The sequence below is a fragment of the Rhinolophus sinicus genome, chromosome 14 (genome assembly GCF_057876585.1).
Source record: "Rhinolophus sinicus isolate RSI-liver-muscle chromosome 14, RSI-T2T, whole genome shotgun sequence".
NCBI classification, from domain to species: Eukaryota; Metazoa; Chordata; class Mammalia; order Chiroptera; family Rhinolophidae; genus Rhinolophus; species Rhinolophus sinicus.
This window is the reverse complement of record NC_142514.1, coordinates 74,120,057-74,132,344: the sequence shown is the minus strand read 5'-3', so window position 1 is coordinate 74,132,344 and position 12,288 is coordinate 74,120,057. Positions and strand designations below refer to the sequence as shown.

At 39.0% G+C, this 12,288-nt stretch overlaps 1 long non-coding RNA gene across 7 annotated transcripts in view; it reads left to right on the top strand.

Moving 5' to 3' along the window:
• The first annotated feature begins 822 nt into the window (after positions 1 to 822).
• LOC141572137 (uncharacterized) overlaps positions 823 to 12,288 on the top strand; it is a 408,385-nt gene continuing 396,919 nt past the window's right edge. For all 7 annotated transcript variants that reach the window (XR_016018670.1, XR_012497315.2, XR_016018669.1 and 4 more), the window contains exons 1-2: positions 823 to 1,041; positions 2,705 to 2,942. This is a non-coding gene — a long non-coding RNA (uncharacterized LOC141572137). The remainder of the gene's footprint in view (positions 1,042 to 2,704; positions 2,943 to 12,288) is intronic.

The following is a 12,288-nucleotide window of genomic DNA, read 5'->3' as shown; positions in this document are numbered from 1 at the left end:
TTTGGGGCAAAGATAAGGCGTTGGCCTAGGGAAGAGAACAGTCGAGGAGGGTTTGGCTCCAGGGTCAGAGGGAGCCAGGTCATCCAGAGTCTTGCCGTCCCAGATCGAGGATGGGCAAATTCGGGGTCTGATAGCTGGGCGCGATGCTTCAGGTGGGGACCCGCCCTTGAGCCCCTGGACCAAGTTGCGCAGTACCAGCAGCAACAGGTAGTCGGAGGTGGGCTTTGTCCTGAGGATTAGAGGGCTCTCCCAAGGGCTCGCATGTGGGGTACGCGGGGGAGAAGAGTGTTCTAACACTTGGAGCCCCTCTGAGTTGTTTTGGTGTGTTGGGTGGAGGGGGTGAATCTGGGTGGAGGAACAAGGATATAGAGCTGGGGGTGAGTTCCACCTCGGATTGTATAACTGCCGGTATCTTCTGGGGTTGACCCCTTGCCCTTCGCATTTTGTCTCTTGGGATGATGAAAAAACTGGCAGAAACTCGATGCCAAAGTGGATTGTTCACGTTGATTGGCAGGGAAAGTGCGAACAAAGAGGCGCATCTCCCGGAAACAATGATTTTGGAGATTCACCCCCCCCCGCCCCCCCGCAGACGTGAGCACGTTGGGCAGGGGGCGTTATGGAGGGGACCAGGACCGGCATCTCCCGGGAAAGTTGGAGCGAGGTGGTGGGAGGACAGGGTCGGGGCGAGTGGCGTGGAGCTGGGGACTGAGCGGCCCGGCGCCTCAGAGGTTCGCAGCCGGGCGGGAGATGCGGGGAGGGAGGGGGCGGAGAGGGAGGGAGGGAGGGAGGGGAGGGGAGAGGAAGAAGGGGTGAGAGGGAGAACCTGCCGCCGCTCGCCGCCTCTTTGTCTGCTCCGGGACTGGGAACAAAGGGGGGAACTCTGATGAACTCTCCTCCCCTCGCCCCGGACGCCCGGGTATCTCCCTCTAGCAACTTTGCAGCCTCGACTTTCTGCGCTGTCAGGCCACACAAAAGTGTCCGCGCGCCTCGCGGACTGCAACAGGGGAATGTCTCTGAAAAGTGTGACCAAGTGGGAAGAAGGTGAGTGGAGACTGTTGTCTTGTTTACCTCTCTCCCCCTTAATGCGCCCCGCTCTCCGCCCTTGGAGAATAGAGGAGTCGTCCAGTGACGAAGTTTAGCTGGAAAGTTGTACCTCCTTTCCCCCGCTGCCTTCTCTTTTGTTCTTTAACGAACTTGCACAGATGGTTTTATTTGTTCATTTTTAATAGGCGAAAGCCAGGCAGGCATTTTTCTCAAGTGCCTCTTTCTGTGAGGAGCTGGGGCGGGAGAAAGGGCATATTAAGGGGCATTGCCTCGTTGGGTCCCAGCGGCGCGCACACGGGAGAAAACACGCTGAAATCGATGGGGTCTGTCCAGTCTCACCCCTACCCTGCCCAGACTTTGTCATGCAAAAGAAAGAGATATGGAGCTGGGGGTCGTTTCCTCACCGTTTTATAACTTAACTGTCTGTGGAGTGCTCAGCAGATCCAACGCACAATGCCAAAGCTGCAACAATAGAATGCAGAAGAGGTTTGAGTTGAAGGGGAGTGGACTCTTGTGTTTGTGGTCCAGGGGCTTAGAGGAAACAGGTAAGAGTTCACGAAGTTTTCTTTGAGGCTAGGGTGGGTGGGCAAAGCCACAGGTTTCCAACTGTCAGAGATGCAGGGATGGAGGGACGGGGCCTGGACCACTGGTTAGAGTAGGCCATCCCGTGGGCCCCTTTAGTTTCACCACCCACCCAGAATAACCTATACTGTTCTTAGGATCCATCATCACCTCTCTCACTTTACCCCCCTCCCATTTCAGTATGTTTGAATAGAAAGTGGAACATGAGCCCCCAAAGCTTCTCAGACCCTGCCCTTCTCCTGCCTTTTGTGTTTTAACCTTTTGTTTCAATCTGCCACGCCCGCCCCAGAGAGGGATGGCTGTTGCTGCTCTTGTGGGTGCAGAGACACCTCAGTCTCCTCTGTGTTGATAGGTAAAGGGAGACTCCCTAACTTTGTTTCCCAAGTAGCTCAGCTTCGCAGTGTTTCTAGGTTGGTTCTTGCTCAAATGAGGGAATCGCTCCGCAACTAGTAAACCTCCACTTTATATGAAATTTCTTTCAGTGCTTTTCCACTTTACCACAAAAATTGCTTATTCGTCTTGTCCTGTCACTTGGTTAACAGACGTTTAGGGACAGCATCTGGGAGTTAGTTGAAGGTGGGCAAATGTATGCTCTAGCTGTTAGGATGTGTTGAAATATTAGGAATGTGTAGAAGAGGCTTTTTGAATTCGACAATGCAAATTTAGGTCATTATCTTCAGGTATGTTTTATGGGATCTTTCCAAATACCAGCGTAATTTATCACTGTCTCCATTCTCCTCTCCTCTCCCCACCCCAGAGCTAGAGGCTTTCCTCACACCCTTGGACTTACCCGCCTTTTCAGTTTGACAAGACATATGAAACATCAAACTAAACGTGCTGCTAATAACTGGAGGAAATCCAAACACCGTCTCTTTTAACATCTTAAAAGTTACGATTTTGCATAGTAGTGTCCATTATTACAACTTGCACCTAAAAAGGATTCAAGTGCCAGAACTATGTAGTTTTGAATTTTCATGTCAACGACTGCAATATATTAATGCTTTGGTTATTTATTTTTAAAGAAACTGAGTGTGTAGAGTAATTTGGAAGCTAATGTTAATTAATTTCAATTGTACAGGTGTAATTATTATTATCAGCATCCAGAAAGCATCAAGCAGTGCATTGTACTTACGGGATCTTTCTATCAGTGAACATTATGGAAGTACCGATACAACATCATGTCATTCCTGGATGAAAAGTTATCGAACTTCTTCATTTGGAGTTACATAAAAGTTAAAGTGTTGGGATTTTTGATGATGCCTTCCCTATGTGGATTACTACAGTTTGATCACTGGGAATTCTCCACCTTATGGAAGGTACTTTTCTTTTTAAATATTCTATAAGTGCTTCATTTTTGGGTGGGTGCTAATGCCATTAGAGAATTGTCCAGTTATGTTGAGCTGTTGCCTGATGAAAGTGATTTATGACTTTTGGTTTCCTTGTTTTGAACTGGTTTTTGTAGATTCATTTTCATTTGGAATGAAGATTTGGGTACTTCTGATGAAATCTCATTAATTTTACAATGTGTTCTTCAACATTAGCGTGCATATAAATGTGGATTATGTTGTCACTAAGGAAAGTTATGTAACGATGATGGCCCCAAGAGGCAAATGTCCTATTTTATTTATCATTGATTTTGGTTTAGCTATCTCAGTGAATGTTTCTACATTAGCAGAACTTTTGTGGTTTGCATTATTTTTTTTCACTTTTGAAATTTCATTTTAGTAAACAAAATCCAGAAGTAACCAGAAATAAATGAATTTCTAATAAGTGGGAGTCAATATCAAGTACAAGTTCTAACAGAATAAAAACTTGACTATGTAATAACAAAGAAGCTGTAAATTTGTTTAGTCTTTATGGTCTACATCAAGTTTTTATAGTGTTCATTAAGAGTCTTATATTTCTTCTTTTAAGTCTTACAATTCATTTTTGTTCATCTCTGTGAGAAAGCAATTAAAAGTTCACGTAAATACTGTTGGTAATATAGAAGTATTTTGATGCAGTATTTACTTTCCTCCTTTAACTTTCCTTGTTTGCCTTGGAAAGTGAGAGTTTTCTTTGTTTAAAATAGGGTGCTTTGAAATGATTTAAGTTGAAAGATTTGATTCTCCAAATGATTCAAGTTCAAAGTGCTTTTCAATCTTACAGAGGGAGAAAATATCCTTGATACATTACTTTAATTGAAAAATGTTAAGGTCTCGTCAAAGAAGATAATTGGGAATTGCAAATATTTTTATTCTGTTATAAGTAAAAAAGTATTAAGATTTGCTTCTTTCTGGTTGTATAAACTTGTATAAACAAACTGCTTAATCATTTTGGACTTTAGTTGATCATCTATAAGATGAAGATTAGATTCAAGAAACTTTAAGAAATCTTTTAGCTTTAACATTGTTTGATTTACCGATTGCTCCTATAATTAAGGTATATCCTCTCTTGTGAAGTTTATTTTTAATTTGTTGAATAATAGAGTTAACTGATGTGGATAACTTCATGTGTATTAATAATTACTTTGTATGAATTCTTAGCTCAGGGAATATTAGTTTAGGAAATATGTTTTAATTTTCTATAAAGTATACTTTCGGCAATGTGTGATATATGGAAATGTCAGAGTTCCTCAAATGTTTTCAACAAAAGTTTATCTGCTGAAATATTTTTTGGGGGGTGGAAAAATGCAGTATTGTTTCTCATCAAGTGTTTTACCTACAAATGTCTGAAGTAAATACGTTTGAGTTTATTCTAATGGCCACACCGAGTTGGGCTCAGAGGCTGAGAAACAGACTTGGGCATGAAACATACCTGAATTTGAATCTCAGCCCAGGCAACTATTCACTATGATACTTTCGCCAGGTTACTTGATTTCCTTGGGTCTCAGTTTCCTGATTTATAAGTGGGGATTATAACACTTTTCTCATGGGTTGTTCTGGGGAATGTATTTTTAAAAAGCGTATATGTAAGAAAAAACAGAGGGCTCAACATCTGTAAAAGGTCCTATTATTACCATTCACAATGAACTAGTGATGTTTTGATACTTCCAACTTTCTTCGTTGACTGCCTTACAAGTTTCAAGCCACATTAACCAAAAATATTCACTGAAATGTTCAATTTGGATAGAAGTTTTCACATATTTAAATGTTTTTTTCTAATTTAAAAACATGTTCTATTGAATTCTTTTATCCAGTTAAGTGAGGATTAATTCACTACAACCAACATTTGTAAAGTCTTACTATGTGTAAGCATGTTGCTGAAGGTCATAGCTTCATTTTGGAATATGTGGTCCTTCTATTTCCTTATAGACATTTCTGTAAATTGAGATAATAGCAAGTTTCTAGAATGGGTTTACTCAATTTCTCTATTTTCGATGCTATCAATGATGAGTAGACTTATAGTTTTTAAAAATTTTGTTACTCACTTTTCAGCTATAGTGTTAAAGTGATGGTTCAGTAGTTTCTTGATGAGGAAATCAAGAACTATTGCATGTTTTCTGATATTAGTTTTTATAGAATGATCTTTACTTAAATAGAAAACTCACAGTTAGTATAAACAACACTTGGAAGAATAGCATATCATTGTGAAATGAAGTTTGAAGTCCTGGATTTTCATTTTCTAGATCTGTAATTTAGCAACATCTGAGTGATTATTTAGTTTGATGAAGATGCTATTCATTTACCCTTAGGAAATTTTTGATGAGAATGTTAAGGTATTGCTCTTTATTTATAATTTACCAGCAGATAGTTGCCTAGCAATGATAATGTTAAGAAGAAAAATATTAAATAAGTCAACATTAAAATGGGAAAATATTTTTTCCCAGATGTATCCAAAATTTTATGTTTGTGACCACATTTATTTTAATGAGGGGATTGTATCATTTGTATATCAACTACTAATATAATAATTTGTAATTACAAAGTTTCAAGTGACAAATTCCTTTAAATTGTTCAATATGATGCTAATTCTTAAATTATAACCAAATATACTCAGTAACTTTACTGTAAGTATCACATTTTATCGTCTTGGTGATTTAAAACTCTTCGTTGATGTGGATTGGTTTGAATTACTGAAATCAGAACAATGTACCAAGTTATTTCAAATAAATTTATATAGGAAGAAAATCTAAATATTTTTATGTGCCATCTAAAAATGATGAATGCAACATATACTAAATATCTTATAGGTAAACAAAAAGCATTTATCTTTTAAGTTTATAGTAACTCTAGGAGGTGATGTCCTGAATATTTTGTTATATTTTCAGTACCATGTCTACTTATTTATTTGCTATTAGTTTCTTTAGGTACAATAAGAGTTCCCAAATTTACTTTGATTTTTTTCTTTATCACCTCAAATTTGCTGATTTTTAAATGCCAGTCATTTCTAAGAACTTTGGTCGTAGTTTTGCTGATTATTGTTGAAGATACAGATGTTCGGAAATATATTTTTCATGAAACTATGAAGCTTATGTTAGTCATTCATTGTTGCCTCATTCATTCTTTTTCAGTAATATTTATTTAGTGCCTTCTATGTGCCAGACATTGTTCTAAGCTCTGAGGATACAAAAGAAATAAAAATCCCTGTACTCTTGGAGCTTTTACTAGTGACAATAAAAAATATGTTAAAAGTCAGCATCTACTACGGAGTAAAATAAACCAGCAAAGGGAGATATGGAGTAGGAGGGAAAGGGGTTGCAGTGTTCAGTGAGATGGCCAGGGATGACCTCATGGAGAAGGTGACATTTGAGGAATTCTGTGAAGGAAGTGAAAGAATGAGCAAGCGACATCAGGTATACAGGGCAAGTGCCCGGTATAGCAACAGAAAGCAAGGAAGGTGCAGTAGCTGGAGTGGGGAGTGAGCGAAAGTGACAGTGGTAGGAGATAAGATCATAGAGGAAATGGGAATATGGTGAGCAGATCACGTGGATCCTTAAAGGCCATTGTGCGGACTTTGATTTTTTATTTTTGCTGAGGGAGGTGGGATTCCACTGAAGGGTTTTAATGATTGACCTGCTGTAACTAGTGTTGTAACAGGATGACTCTGGCTGGTGGGTTGAGATCAAATTAAAGATGAGCAAGTTCAGAAACAGGGAGATCATTTAGGAAACTATTTCAGGCATCAAGTGAGAGGGGATGGCTACTTAGACAAGGGTAAAAATAGCATGGAGGTAGTGAGAAAAGGTTGACTTCAGAAGATATTTTGGCTGGAGGATTTTCTAGTGGATTGGATCAGAATTATGAGAGAAAGAGAAGAGTCAAGTATGATTCAGAGATTTTTGACACGAGCACCTGCACGGACTGAATGCCTATTAACTAAGATGAAGTGTGGGCTTGGGGTGAGGGAGACCAGAAGCTCAGTTTAGACACAATATTAAGATATGTTTTAAGCATCTTGATAGTTTGATACACAAGTCTGCTTTCCTGGGTAGAAATCTAGAGGTAAAAATTTGTGAGTTGGAAGAGATTACGTTTTATTTAAAGCCAGGAGTCTGGATGAGATCACCAAGGGAGGAGTGTAGAAAGAAAAGGGGTCTATATACTAAGCCTGGGGACCTTCCAGGTTTAGAAACGGGGAAGATGAGAAGGGGTGGGTAAAGAATAGTGAGAAGGGCCTGCCAATGAGATGGAAGTCCTGTGCAGAAAGGGTCTCTAGGAGGAAGGCAAGATCATTTGTGTCAAGTGCTGCTGATCGCTTGAACAAGATGACAATTGAGAGCAGAGGTTTGGGTTTAGGCATTTGGGACAACAGCACTTACTGGTAGTCTTGGTTAGAGCACTCTTGGCAAATGGTGAGAGAGATCACATCTTTTTCCTAATTTGTGTGGTCCTTTACATACCTTTAAAAAACATCTATCCTAACTAAAACTACTCGGTACTTTCTAATTGATAAAATGCTTTCACGTATGCTATCTTTGTTAAGTCTAAGAGAGGTGGGATGATAATATCTATGTTTATCTTATAGAACAAGAAATTAAAGACTCAGAAGTAAAGTGATTTATTGAAAGTCATCCAAATATGAGATAGGCTGTCTTTTAACTTCAAACTCTTTGCTATTCATGATAGGGTAGATAGTAATGCTAAAACAAATTCCAATGAAATGTGATACGGTAGAGGTGATAATAGCAGAGCATACAAAGTATAGGATTATATCAGGGAAGGGAGTGATCTTTTGGGGTCAGGGAAGACTTTCTCGAGTTGGGATTTAAAAGATGCATCTTAACGTGGTCAAAAGGAGGGACATTCTTGCTTTGGAAATAAGGGATGTTAACTGGAATGTATTTGGGATGCTTAAGCCATTTGATTCATGTTGAACATGAAGGAGAATGAATGAGAGACAGGCTAGAGTGATAGCAAGTGCTAGTTCAAGCTTGGATTGAAAAATTGTTTTAATAAAACAACTACTAAGTGCCATCTTAAATGTCCCTTGTGTCATACCTTGTGTATAAGGTAGTTATACACAGCGTATTTAGCGATGCCTGAACTTATGTACATCACTACAAATGCATTGCCTTAGTCACTTTGGGCTGCCATAACCAAGTACCATAGACTGGGTGGCTTATAAACAACAGAAATTTATTTCTGATCGTTCTAGAAGCTGGGAGTCCAAGATGAAGGTGGTGGCAGATTTAGTGTCTGGTGAAGGCCTGTTTTCTGGTTCATAAACAGCTGTTTTATTGCTGTGTCCTCACATGGTGGAAGGGGCAAGGGAGCACTCTCGGGTCTCTTTTATTAGGGCACTAACCCCATTCATGAGGGTGCCACTCTTGTGACCTACTCAATGCTCAAAGGCTCCACCTCCAAATGCCATCATATTGGGAATTATGTTTCAACATATGAATTTTGATTAATTTTGAGGAGATACAAACATTCATTTTATAGCAAGTATATTTTCAAAATTCTCTTCTTCCTTCAAAAATATATGTACGTGTGAATCATATACCATTGAAGAGCCTCTGGTGACTGTATTTCTAGACTATATCAATCAGGATGCTTTTAACATCAAGTAAGAAAATACTTAGCAAAAAGTGGCTTAAAAAGTAAGGGTTTTTATTTTATTTTTTGGTTTCACATTAAAGAAATTTGGAATAGGACTATTCTAGGACTGGCTAATTTAGCCGCTCAGCAATGTCACAGTTCCTGTTTAGCTGACCTTGTCCTGGTCCTGAGATAGCTGCGGCAGCTTCAAGCATCGTGTCTCCAATTGGGAATGGAAGATAGAAAGATCAGAAGAGTTGAATTTTTGCATATACTTATTTATTTTAAATGTACTCGATTCATGATATTTTTTTTGGGGGGGAGTAAATGTACAGAGTTGTACAGAGTTGCAACCATCCCATTTTAAGAACTTTCTGTTACCCCTAAAATATCCCCTATGCTCATTGACAATCAACTTAAGTTCCCACCCACCTGGCTCAGGCAACCACTAGTGTACTTTCTGTCTCTATACTTTCTGGACCGTTCACACATAAATGGAATTATGTGGCCGCAATTAGCAGCCTTTTTATCTGGCTTCTTTCTCTCACTGTAAAGTTTTTGAAGTTCATTCATGTAGCATTCATCAGTAGTTTGTTCCTTTTATTGCTGAATAGTGTTCCATTGTAGGGATATATCACATTTTGTTTTTTTATTCACCAGATGATGGACGTGTGCATTGTTTCATTTTTTAGCTATCATGAATAATGCTGCTATGAACATTTTTGCATAAATTTTCGCATGGTTTTCACTTCTCTTGTGTAGATATGTAGGAGTTGAATTGCTGTATTGTATGGTGAATTTATATTAAACTTTTGAAGAAACTGCCAAACTGGTGATACAATTTTACAGGTTTGAGTGTTCCACCAGCAGTGTATGAGGGTTCCAGTTTCTCTACATCCCGGCCTTTTATATCTTTTAATAATGATATGAGAAGTCTTCCCAGGGTAACTACAGAAGCCCATGACAAAATCTCCTCACTAACAAGGGAAGTGAGATTATTCTGAGAGGCTTAGACTGATCACCTAAGACCCTGGGCCTGGGAAGAGGCCCATTATTGCCCACTGGTGTCAAGTGTCAAAACAAAATGGAAGAGGGATGGCTCGTGACTTAACCCACAGAGTCAGCCACATGTCCGTGTGTCAGGCTTAGGACGTATTATTGATTTAAATATACTAAGTATGTTTATATGACAATTATGTGCTGTTTATATGACAATTATGATTTGAAAGGTGGCCACCAACTCGAACAGAAATAACCCATTCTGTTGGAATTCAGGTTATTCTCTGCTTATCACATTACGAATTTCTGAAAATTAACCTGTCCAAACTAATAGCAAAACAAGCACAGCCTTGGTGAGTGACTTTGTGGGCAGTTGCTAAGCCCCGGCATTCCTTTCCTATGAAGTACCATGTAACTTTTCTGGCGTCCCAGTAACAGTTTTTTATAATCTTGGTTAAGTGTAAGTTAACAACCACCAAATCCTTGGCTTAAGATATAGAAAGATACTTAGACTGTGTTGAGTGTTGGACAACGTGGCAGCAACTTGAAAAATTATTTGAGCTTGGATGGAAAAAAAAACAAAAAACAAACCAAGGTTTTATTTCTGTATTTTCATAGTCCTACCTTATTCTTTTATCTCTTTTTAAATATATTTTTATTATGTGGTATAACATCCATAAGGATAGGTAAACCCACTGTATGTACAGGATATTGATGCTGCCCTCTGTTGAAAAATCTAGAATATGTGGGTCATTCAGTGGGATGATGGAATTTCAAGTGATTCATGCTTGAAAGTCCCTGAAAATCTCAAGCAGAACTTTTGGTAATTAGAATGTATTAATAGATAATTCTGACAATTTAGGCATAGCTACTGATAATCATGGGGGGAATTTTTGTTTGAAATGCATTTCTATGACAGTCTTGCTCTTAAAATCATTTTGTTTTCTTCACATTTTAGAGTAGGTACCAGGATAGACCTAGAATTTTGTTAACTGTTGTTTTAATACTAATTTTTTGAATTAAGCAGTGACTTTTTAAAAAAAATCTAAACAATTCCAATAGTTCTTTCATAATGGGTAATTTCACTCGAGAGATGGAGAAAACCAAGAAGAGAAATTTAAGTTTCTTAAACTATTGGTCTTAGTGAGAATGAAGTATATACATCTTATAATTTATAGTTCAGTGTTCTATTTCTTAGAGAACTAATAACTATTAACAGAAACCTCAGACATTTGTACAGCAATAACTTATATATCCTTTTACTTGATTCTCACTTGAATCCCAAGTAGTAAGTGTTAGTAACGTTCTCATTTTACTGGTGAAGAATTTGGAGTTCAGAGAAGTATCTTGCCCAAGTAATAGACTAGTAAATGGAACAATTCAAGTCCATTAATTAGGTACCAGCATTTAGACAGAGATGAGAGATTATCCCCTTAAGAGGTCCTACTCAAACTGATAATTTTTCTACTTGCATGTAGAACTGGGCCAAGCTGCACATGCTTTCCTCATTTCTTCTCCATTTGGGTAGACCCTCTTTGAACTTGGCCTTTCACTGGTGTGGCTGTCCAACTGGTAGACGTCCTGAGCCCCTGCTTTTCAGTAGTGGCCTAGAAGGAAGACGAGAATGTGAGTCTCCCTCAACACTCTACACCGAAAGTTCTATTGGCTACACTTTTTGTGGCCCTGATTTTGTGTCCCTGAGGCTCACTTTGGCCTGGACCTATGGTTTCACAGCTTCTGTTTGTAGTGAAGGGTGAGCCTACCATGTTACAGTGAGTGAGGTAGGCTGTTAGAGTGCATAACTGAGGCTCTTTAACATTCTTTCATTGGGATGCAAGTAGGATATAGAAGAAAGACGTCGTCTAAAAACTCCAACACCAAAGCTGGGCACTTCTTAGCTCTCTGGCCTCCTGTGGTAACCCCATGTTTCCGCTCCTTGCTCTATTTATCCCCCAACAAAAATTGACATGCTGAATGCTGTCCCTTCCTGTTTGCTCCCTTCCTCTAGAAAAATATCACACTGCACTAGCACCCAGGATACAAATTCCTGATGGTGGATCAGTGTGGAATGGAAAGCCCATTAGGCGTTGGCACAGTGAGTTATGTGACAACCCTACTGAAATACTTCCTATTGTGTGTGGTTGGCCTCAACCATTGAAATAAAGAGATGGCACTGTCACAAAAAGTTACCAGCATATGTTTTCAGCTTCTTTCATTTTTTTGAAGGTTAGTATAGTTTAAATAATAAATACAAAAATTCACTTCTTATCATTCTGTCTTTGGGATAAATAAACCTTGGTTCTATCATAATAAATTTTCAGCATTTGTCTCAGCGTGAGAATTTGGGTGAAAGTTCATAGAATGTTTTTCTTCAAAAATTTCTGTTGAATTCTGCCTGACTCTGCAGCCAAATTAAAAGAAAAAAAAAATCTCCCTTGACTACAATGATTAAACTACTATACCTAAATATATTCTGTAGGTTTCTAGCCAAGTGGCTGTAAGAATGTATTTGAGATACAAGCAAACAAATACGAGCAAGAAGCATCATGTTAACAATATCCTGACGCCAAGTCCTTGTTCAGTGGTGTGGCCTCCTGAGTTCCCAGGGTTTGTGCCTGACGAGGCCTCCAAAGCTGAGGATGGGTTTGCCTAACTCTAGCTTCTTAGTCAGATCGCGTTTGGAACTTAGGAGTTGGTCCAGGTG